A 10,000-nucleotide genomic window follows, 5' to 3' on the forward strand; every position below is an offset into this window, starting at 1 on the left:
TGGGGTGTTATCCTGACTTTGTTTCGCTGGTGAGAGTAGGCAGCGGCAGGCAGGCAAGCGGAATGTCGTGTGGGGTGCAGTGAGAGGTTGTAATGACGCTGCTTTGCAGCTGACCATGTGCCCTGATTTGTGACGCCCGTTTGGAGGCTGATATCTCAGGAAGGCCGAGGCCGATTTCCTCCGGGTATGGCTCGTTGCGTGCGGCAGGAGGAGGCGCAGCGTACGGTACCGAGCACTGGGAGGTGCGGTGCTGCCCGCCGGAGTGACAGCGAAAGGCTGCGCACCGCTTTCCGCCTGGTAACTCGGCGTCCGTGAGACCGACCGACTCCGCTTTATCGCCGGAGCTAGAGTGGGGCAAGGGGCACGGTTGAGTACCGGAAGGATGACGTTCGCACACGGGGAAGTCGAGTGCCGGGCCGCTGAAAGCGAGCAGGGTGCCACCGACTCTTCGGGCCCACTCGGAGGCTGATATCTCAGGAAGGCCGAGGCCGATTTCCTCCGGGTATGGCTCGTTGCGTGCGGCAGGAGGAGGCGCAGCGTACGGTACAGAGCACTGGGAGGTGCGATGCTGCCCGCCGGAGTGACAGCGAAAGGCTGCGCACCGCTTTCCGCCTGCTAACTCGGCGTCCGTGAGACCGACCGACTTCGCTTTACCGCCGGAGCTAGAGTGGGGCAAGGGGCACGGTTGGGTACCGGAACGATCACGTTCGCACACCGGGAAGTCGAGTGCCGGGTCTCGAAACGGAGCCGGGTCAGCCCAATTTAAAACGGAGAATAGAGTGCTGCCCTCTGCGGGTGAAAACCTGGAAGTACGTTGGTTAATGATTTCCAGTTCACCCCGCTTGGTCAGGCCCACTCGGAGGCGGATAACTCCGGAACGCCGAGGCCGATTTCCTCCGGGTATGGCTCGTTGCGTGCGGCAGGAGGCGGCGCAGCGTACGGTACCGAGCACTCGGAGATGCGGTGCTGCCCGCCGGAGTGACAGCGAAAGGCTGCGCACCGCTTTCCGCCTGGTAACTCGGCGTCCGTGAGACCGACCGACTCCGCTTTAGCACCGGAGCTAGAGTGGGGCAAGGGGCACCGAAGGGTACCGGAACGATCACGTTCGCATACCGGGAAGTCGAGTGCCGGGCCGCTGAAAGCGAGCAGGGTGCCACCGCTCGGGGCCCCGGTTTGTCCGTCCCACCCGGAGGCCCATATCTCCGGAAGGCACAGGCCGATTTCCTCCGGGTATGGCTCGTTGCGTGCGGCCGGACCAGGCGCAGCGGACGGTACCGAGCACTCGGAGGTCCGGCGCTGCCCGCCGGAGGTACAGCGAAAGGCTGCAAACCACTTTCCGCCGCCTCCCTCCGCGGGCGTGAGACCGACGGTCGTCGGGTTTGGTTCCGCGGCTAGAGCAGGACGAGGGGCAGCGATCGGTACTGGAAGGAACCCGGTCGCACACCGGGAAGTCGACTAGCGGGCCGCCGAAAGCGAGCTCGGGGCCCCGGTTTGTCCGTCCCACCCGGAGGCCCATATCTCCGGAAGGCACAGGCCGATTTCCACCGGGTATGGCTCGTTGTGTGCGGCCGGACCAGGCGCAGCGGACGGTACCGAGCACTCGGAGGTCGGGCGCTGCCCGCCGGAGGTACAGCGAAAGGCTGCAAACCACTTTCCGCCGCCTCCCTCCGCGGGCGTGAGACCGACGGTCGTCGGGTTTAGTTCCGCGGCTAGAGCAGGACGAGGGGCAGCGAACGGTACCGGAACGAACCCGGTCGCACACCGGGAAGTCGAGTGCCGGGTCTCGAAACGGAGCCGGGTCGGCCCAGTTTAAAACGGAGAAGAGAGTGCTGCCCTCTGCGGGTGAAAACATGGAAGTACGTTGGTTAATGATTTCCAGTTCACCCCGCTTGGTCAGGCCCACTCGGAGGCGGATAACTCCGGAACGCCGAGGCCGATTTCCTGCGGGTATGGCTCGTTGCGTGCGGCAGGAGGCGGCGCAGCGTTCGGTACCGAGCACTCGGAGGTGCGGTGCTGCCCGCCGGAGTGACAGCGAAAGGCTGCGCACCGCTTTCCGCCTGCTAACTCGGCGTCCGTGAGACCGACCGACTCCGCTTTAGCACCGGAGCTAGAGTGGGGCAAGGGGCACCGAAGGGTACCGGAACGATGACGTTCGCACACCGGGAAGTCGAGTGCCGGGCCGCCGAAAGCGAGCAGGGTGCCACCGCTCGGGGCCCCGGTTTGTCCGTCCCACCCGGAGGCCCATATCTCCGGAAGACACAGGCCGATTTCCACCGGGTATGGCTCGTTGTGTGCGGCCGGACCAGGCGCAGCGGACGGTACCGAGCACTCGGAGGTCGGGCGCTGCCCGCCGGAGGTACAGCGAAAGGCTGCAAACCACTTTCCGCCGCCTCCCTCCGCGGGCGTGAGACCGACGGTCGTCGGGTTTGTTTCCGCGGCTAGAGCAGGACGAGGGGCAGCGAACGGTACCGGAAGGAACCCGGTCGCACACCGGGAAGTCGACTAGCGGGCCGCCGAAAGCGAGCACGGGGCCCCGGTTTGTCCGTCCCACCCGGAGGCCCATATCTCTGGAAGGCACAGGCCGATTTCCACCGGGTATGGCTCGTTGTGTGCGGCCGGACCAGGCGCAGCGGACGGTACCGAGCACTCGGAGGTCGGGCGCTGCCCGCCGGAGGTACAGCGAAAGGCTGCAAACCACTTTCCGCCACCTCCCTCCGCGGGCGTGAGACCGACGGTCGTCGGGTTTGTTTCCGCGGCTAGAGCAGGACGAGGGGCAGCGAACGGTACCGGAACGAACCCGGTCGCACACCGGGAAGTCGACCAGCGGGCCGCCGAAAGCGTGCTCGGGTCCCCGGTTTGTCTGTCCCACCCGGAGGCTGATATCTGAGGAAGTCCGAGGCCGATTTCCTCCGGCTAACTCGGCGGGCAATGTGTCCCCCCCACCATCTTCGGCTGATTACCGTGGCTGGACCGGATCAAGGAGCAACGGAACCGTGCCAGAACGACGTCGGTCGGACGGCGTGAACTGATAGTGCCGAGGCCGGAAACCGAGCCGGAAATGTGCACCGATTTATTGGTCCCACTCGCAGGCCCATATCTCCGGAAGGCCGAGGCCGATTTCCTCCGGGTATGGTTCGCTGCGTGCAGCCGGAAGGGGAGCAGCGGACGGCACTGAGCAGCCGGAGGTGCGGCGCTGCCCGCCGGAGCTGCAAGCGAAAGGCTGCGCACCGCTTTCCGCTGGTTAACTCGGCAGGCCGTCAGGCCGACCGACTCCGCTTCAGCACGGGAGCTAGAGTCGGGCAAGGGGCACCGAAGGGTACCGGAAGGATCACGTTCGGACACCGGGAAGTCGAGTGCCGGGCCGCCGAAAGCGAGCTCGGGGCCCCGGTTTGTCCGTCCCACCCGGAGGCCCATATCTCGAGAAGGCACAGGCCGATTTCCTCCGGGTTTGGCTCGCTGCGTGCGGCCGGACGAGGTGCAGCGAACGGTACCGAGCACTCGGAGGTGCGGCGCTGCCCGCCGGAGGTACAGCGAAAGGCTGCAAACCGCTTTCCGCCTCCTCTCCCCTCGGGCGTGAGACCGACGGTCGTCTGGTTTGCTTCCGCGGCAAGAGCAGGACGAGGGGCACCGAGCGGTACCAGAACGAACCCGGTCGCACACCGGGATGTCGAGTGCCCGGCCCAAACCCGCTACCCCCCCCCCCACCCGAAAGCGAGCCACGGTTTGTGGATTAAAAGTGAAGCGGCAAAGATTTGTAAAACAGCGTGAAATGATGAACCAGAAGCCCAAAGTAATGGTGGGAATAAAAGTTCCGAAATGTGAAATGGTGAACCAGAAGTTGTGTGAACTGTTTAACCCAAAGTGGCAAAAATGGATTAAAAGGGGTGAAATGATCGACCGCAAAGCAGGGCAAGCATTAAACAAAAGCAGCAGCATTTTTTAAAAAGGGACAAATGGTTTACCAGAATCCCAAAAGAATGCTCAGAGACTTAAGTGCCAAAGGGGCAAATGGTTAACCAGAAGCTGGGTGAACTGCTTAACCCAAAGTGGGAAAAAGGATAAAAAAGGGGTGAACTGATCAACCAGAAGTCGACAACAATGTGCGGCGATTAAGTCTGAAAGAGGGAAAGGTTGACCGGAAAGCAGGGAAATGATTAAACAAAAGCAGAAAAATTCAGTAAAAAGGGGCAAGTGGTGAACCAGAAGTTGGGTGAACTGCTTAACCAAAAGTGGGAAAGAGGATTAAAAGGGGAGAAATGTTGAACCAGATGTCGAAAACAATGCGCGGCGATGAAGTCTGAAAGAGGAAAAGGTTGACCGCAAAGCAGGGAAAGGATTAAACAGAAGCAGCAATATCTTTTAAAAAGGGACAAATGGTGAACCAGAATCCCAAAAGAATGCTCAGAGACTTAAGTCCCAAAGGGGCAAATGGTTAACCAGAAGCTGGGTGAACTGTTTAACCAAAAGTGGGAAAAAGGATTAAAATGTTGTGAAATGATTAACCAGAAGGCGAAAGCAAAGTGCGGCGGCGAAGTCCTAAAGGGGAAAAGGTTGACCATAAAGCAGGGAAATGATTAAACAAAAGCAGAAAAATTCAGTAAGAAGGGGCAAATGGTTAACCAGAAGTTGGGTGAACTGCTTAACCAAAAGTGGGAAAGAGGATTAAAAGGGGAGAAATGTTGAACCAGATGTCGAAAACAATGCGCGGCGATGAAGTCTGAAAGAGGAATAGGTCGACCGCAAAGCAGGGAAATGATTAAACAAAAGCAGAAAAATTCAGTAAAAAGGGGCAAATGGTGAACCAGAAGCTGGGTGAACTGCTTAACCAAAAGTGGGAAAAAGGATTAAAAGGGGAGAAATGTTGAACCAGATGTCGAAAACAAGGTGCGGCGATGAAGTCTGAAAGAGGAATAGGTCGACCGCAAAGCAGGGAAAGGTTTAATCAAAAGCAGCAATATCTTTTAAAAAGGGACAAATGGTGAACCAGAATCACAAAAGAATGCTCAGAGACTTAAGTCCCAAAGGGGAAATGGTTAACCAGTAGCTGGGTGAACTGTCCAACCCAAAGTGGGAAAAAGGATTAAAAGGGGTGAAATGATTAACCAGAAGGCGAAAGCAAAGTGCGGCGGCGAAGTCGTAAGGGGAAAAGGTTGACCAGAAAGCAGGGAAAGCATTAAACAAAAGCGGCAACATTTTTAAAAAAGTGGCAAATGGTTAACCAGAATCCCAAAAGAATGCTCAGAGACTTAAGTCCCAAAGGGGAAATGGTTAACCAGAAGCTGGGTGAACTGGTGAACCAAAAGTGGGAAAAAGGATTAAAAGGGGAGAAATGTTTAACCAGAAGGCAAAAGCAAAGTGCGGCGGCGAAGTCCAAAAGGGGAAAAGGTTGACAAGAAAGCAGGGAAATGATTAAACCAAAGCGGAAAAATTCAGTATAATGGGGCAAATGGTTAACCAGAAGCTGGGTGAAATGGTTAACCGAAAGTGGCAAAAAAAGATTTAAAGGGGAAAAATGATTAACCAGAAGTCGACAACAATGCGCGGCGATGAAGTCTGAAAGGGGAAAAGGTTGACCACATAGCAGGGAAACGATTAAACAAAAGCGGCAACATTTTTAAAAAAGTGGCAAATGATTAACCAGAATCCCAAAAGAATGCTCAGAGACTAAGTCCCAAAGGGGAAATGGTTAACCAGAAGCTGGGGGAAATGGTTAACCAAAAGTTGCAAAAATGATTAAAAGGGGTGAAATGATTAACCAGGAGGCTAAAGCAATGTGCCGCGGTGAAGTCTGAAAGAGGGAAAGGTTGACCAGAAAGCATTAAACAAAAGCGGCAACATTTTTTAAAAATTGGCAAATGATTAACCAGAATCCCAAAAGAATGCTCAGAGACTAAGTCCCATAGGGGAAATGGTTAACCAGAAGCTGGGGGAAATGGTTAACCAAAAGTTGCAAAAATGATTAAAAGGGGTGAAATGATTAACCAGAATTCGAAAATAATGTGCGGCGATGAAGTCCTAAAGGGGAAAAGTTTGACCACAAAGCAGGGAAAGCATTAAACAAAAGCGGCAACATTTTTTAAAAATTGGCAAATGATTAACCAGAATCCCAAAAGAATGCTCAGAGACTAAGTCCCAAAGGGGAAATGGTTAACCAGAAGCTGGGGGAAATGGTTAACCAAAAGTTGCAAAAATGATTAAAAGGGGTGAAATGATTAACCAGGAGGCTAAAGCAATGTGCCGCGGTGAAGTCTGAAAGAGGGAAAGGTTGACCAGAAAGCATTAAACAAAAGCGGCAACATTTTTTAAAAATTGGCAAATGATTAACCAGAATCCCAAAAGAATGCTCAGAGACTAAGTCCCAAAGGGGAAATGGTTAACCAGAAGCTGGGGGAAATGGTTAACCAAAAGTTGCAAAAATGATTAAAAGGGGTGAAATGATTAACCAGGAGGCTAAAGCAATGTGCCGCGGTGAAGTCTGAAAGAGGGAAAGGTTGACCAGAAAGCATTAAACAAAAGCGGCAACATTTTTAAAAAAGTGGCAAATGATTAACCAGAATCCCAAAAGAATGCTCAGAGACTGAGTCCCAAAGGGGAAATGGTTAACCAGAAGCTGGGGGAAATGGTTAACCAAAAGTTGCAAAAATGATTAAAAGGGGTGAAATGATTAACCAGGAGGCTAAAGCAATGTGCCGCGGTGAAGTCTGAAAGAGGGAAAGGTTGACCAGAAAGCATTAAACAAAAGCGGCAACATTTTTTAAAAAGTGGCAAATGATTAACCAGAATCCCAAAAGAATGCTCAGAGACTAAGTCCCAAAGGGGAAATGGTTAACCAGAAGCTGGGGGAAATGGTTAACCAAAAGTTGCAAAAATGATTAAAAGGGGTGAAATGATTAACCAGGAGGCTAAAGCAATGTGCCGCGGTGAAGTCTGAAAGAGGGAAAGGTTGACCAGAAAGCATTAAACAAAAGCGGCAACATTTTTTAAAAATTGGCAAATGATTAACCAGAATTCCAAAAGAATGCTCAGAGACTAAGTCCCAAAGGGGAAATGGTTAACCAGAAGCTGGGGGAAATGGTTAACCAAAAGTTGCAAAAATGATTAAAAGGGGTGAAATGATTAACCAGGAGGCTGAAGCAATGTGCCGCGGGGAAGTCTGAAAGAGGCAAAGGTTGACCAGAAAGCATTAAACAAAAGTGGCAACATTTTTTAAAAATTGGCAAATGATTAACCAGAATCCCAAAAGAATGCTCAGAGACTAAGTCCCAAAGGGGAAATGGTTAACCAGAAGCTGGGGGAAATGGTTAACCAAAAGTTGCAAAAATGATTAAAAGGGGTGAAATGATTAACCAGGAGGCTAAAGCAATGTGCCGCGGTGAAGTCTGAAAGAGGGAAAGGTTGACCAGAAAGCATTAAACAAAAGTGGCAACATTTTTAAAAAATTGGCAAATGATTAACCAGAATCCCAAAAGAATGCTCAGAGACTAAGTCCCAAAGGGGAAATGGTTAACCAGAAGCTGGGGGAAATGGTTAACCAAAAGTTGCAAAAATGATTAAAAGGGGTGAAATGATTAACCAGGAGGCTGAAGCAATGTGCCGCGGTGAAGTCTGAAAGAGGGAAAGGTTGACCAGAAAGCATTAAACAAAAGTGGCAACATTTTTTAAAAATTGGCAAATGATTAACCAGAATCCCAAAAGAATGCTCAGAGACTAAGTCCCAAAGGGGAAATGGTTAACCAGAAGCTGGGGGAAATGGTTAACCAAAAGTTGCAAAAATGATTAAAAGGGGTGAAATGATTAACCAGGAGGCTAAAGCAATGTGCCGCGGTGAAGTCTGAAAGAGGGAAAGGTTGACCAGAAAGCATTAAACAAAAGTGGCAACATTTTTAAAAAATTGGCAAATGATTAACCAGAATCCCAAAAGAATGCTCAGAGACTAAGTCCCAAAGGGGAAATGGTTAACCAGAAGCTGGGGGAAATGGTTAACCAAAAGTTGCAAAAATGATTAAAAGGGGTGAAATGATTAACCAGGAGGCTGGAGCAATGTGCCGCGGTGAAGTCTGAAAGAGGGAAAGGTTGACCAGAAAGCATTAAACAAAAGTGGCAACATTTTTTAAAAATTGGCAAATGATTAACCAGAATCCCAAAAGAATGCTCAGAGACTAAGTCCCAAAGGGGAAATGGTTAACCAGAAGCTGGGGGAAATGGTTAACCAAAAGTTGCAAAAATGATTAAAAGGGGTGAAATGATTAACCAGGAGGCTGAAGCAATGTGCCGCGGTGAAGTCTGAAAGAGGGAAAGGTTGACCAGAAAGCATTAAACAAAAGTGGCAACATTTTTAAAAAATTGGCAAATGATTAACCAGAATCCCAAAAGAATGCTCAGAGACCAAGTCCCAAAGGGGAAATGGTTAACCAGAAGCTGGGGGAAATGGTTAACCAAAAGTTGCAAAAATGATTAAAAGGGGTGAAATGATTAACCAGGAGGCTAAAGCAATGTGCCGCGGTGAAGTCTGAAAGAGGGAAAGGTTGACCAGAAAGCATTAAACAAAAGCGGCAACATTTTTTAAAAATTGGCAAATGATTAACCAGAATCCCAAAAGAATGCTCAGAGACTAAGTCCCAAAGGGGAAATGGTTAACCAGAAGCTGGGTGAAATGGTTAACCAAAAGTTGCAAAAATGATTAAAAGGGGTGAAATGATCAACCAGAAGTCGAAAATAATGTGCGGCGATGAAGTCCTAAGGGGCAAAAGTCACCCAGAAGGCAGGGAAATGATCAAACGAAAGCAGCCAAAAAATTATTAAAAGAGGGGAACTGATGAACCAAAAGATGAGAAACGGCCCGCAGAGACTAAGTCCAAAACGGGAACTGGTGAACCGGAAATGATTAACCAAAAACTAAGTCCGAAGAGGGAACTGGTAAACCAGAACTGAGTAACCCGATTTTTAAAATTAATTATAAATGGGGAAACGATTGAGCAAAAGGCGGAAATTAAGTCACAGGGACCATGTCCGAAAGGGCAAGAGGTTACCCCGTAGGGGGCATTCGTCAACTCAATCTGAAAAATTTGGAGGCAAATCTGACCAAAATGCGGAAATCGGACCACACCGCGAGGGGCGCCATTCGACGGGGCAGGGTTAGACGCGTCGAACGGTACCTGAAGGTCCCGGCTGCGACACGTGAGTCCGGAGATATGGCCAGTCAAAGTCTGATGGGAGGTACCGAAGCCGAAAAATCGAAACGCGTTTGCGGCGATTCGGTGTCAGAGAGTCGGTCACGAATTCAAATTCGTCCCGCTGATTCGCCAATTGCCAGCCGGTTCCGGGGGGATTGGCGGGGTACCTGCAGGATAGTAAGAGGTGGCATGTCGAGACTTAGCCTGTTTACCAGACTTGTGTCTAGCGCCTCCAGGTCTGCAGAGACCGACCCGGGCTGCCGCCCAACCGACTTTTAAGCCTTTTGGGAGTGGGAATTTTTCCCATTTTTCCCCATTTTTCGGGTTTTTTGGTCGGGCTTGAAAACGGCGGCCCCGAGGCCTCCCGGGGCTGGCGGGCTTCGGCTCCCTTGCGAGAGGGTCCGAATTCCACCCGTTTAAGCCCAGAAAGGAGTTCGGAAGTCAGTCGGTCGAGGGAACCCCTTCGGAAGTCCGACGGGGATGGATTCGGCCGGCGTTTCGGATCTCCGGTCAGAGGATTCCCCCCCTGGGCGGGGGGGTGCGAGTAGCTGCCGGCAAACGGTCCCTTGCACTTGTGGCACAAAAAGTCCGAGCACAGGTTAATGAGTTGGCCGCGGAAGCCCCTATGCCGAAATGAGAAAGCCCCCGTTGCGGGGATTTAGTGACGCATCTGCGGCCGGAGGTGGGAGGCCGTCCTGCCGAATTGACACTTGTCATTCGGGCACCTAGGGATTGGTCGGGTACCCGGAGATTTTCGAGAACACGATTTTCAGAGCTTTCTCTGACAGCCCAGGTGCACTTTAAGAGTGCCTGAAAAAGTGACACTT

The sequence above is a fragment of the Heptranchias perlo genome, unplaced genomic scaffold (genome assembly GCF_035084215.1).
Source record: "Heptranchias perlo isolate sHepPer1 unplaced genomic scaffold, sHepPer1.hap1 HAP1_SCAFFOLD_255, whole genome shotgun sequence".
NCBI lineage: Eukaryota > Metazoa > Chordata > Chondrichthyes > Hexanchiformes > Hexanchidae > Heptranchias > Heptranchias perlo.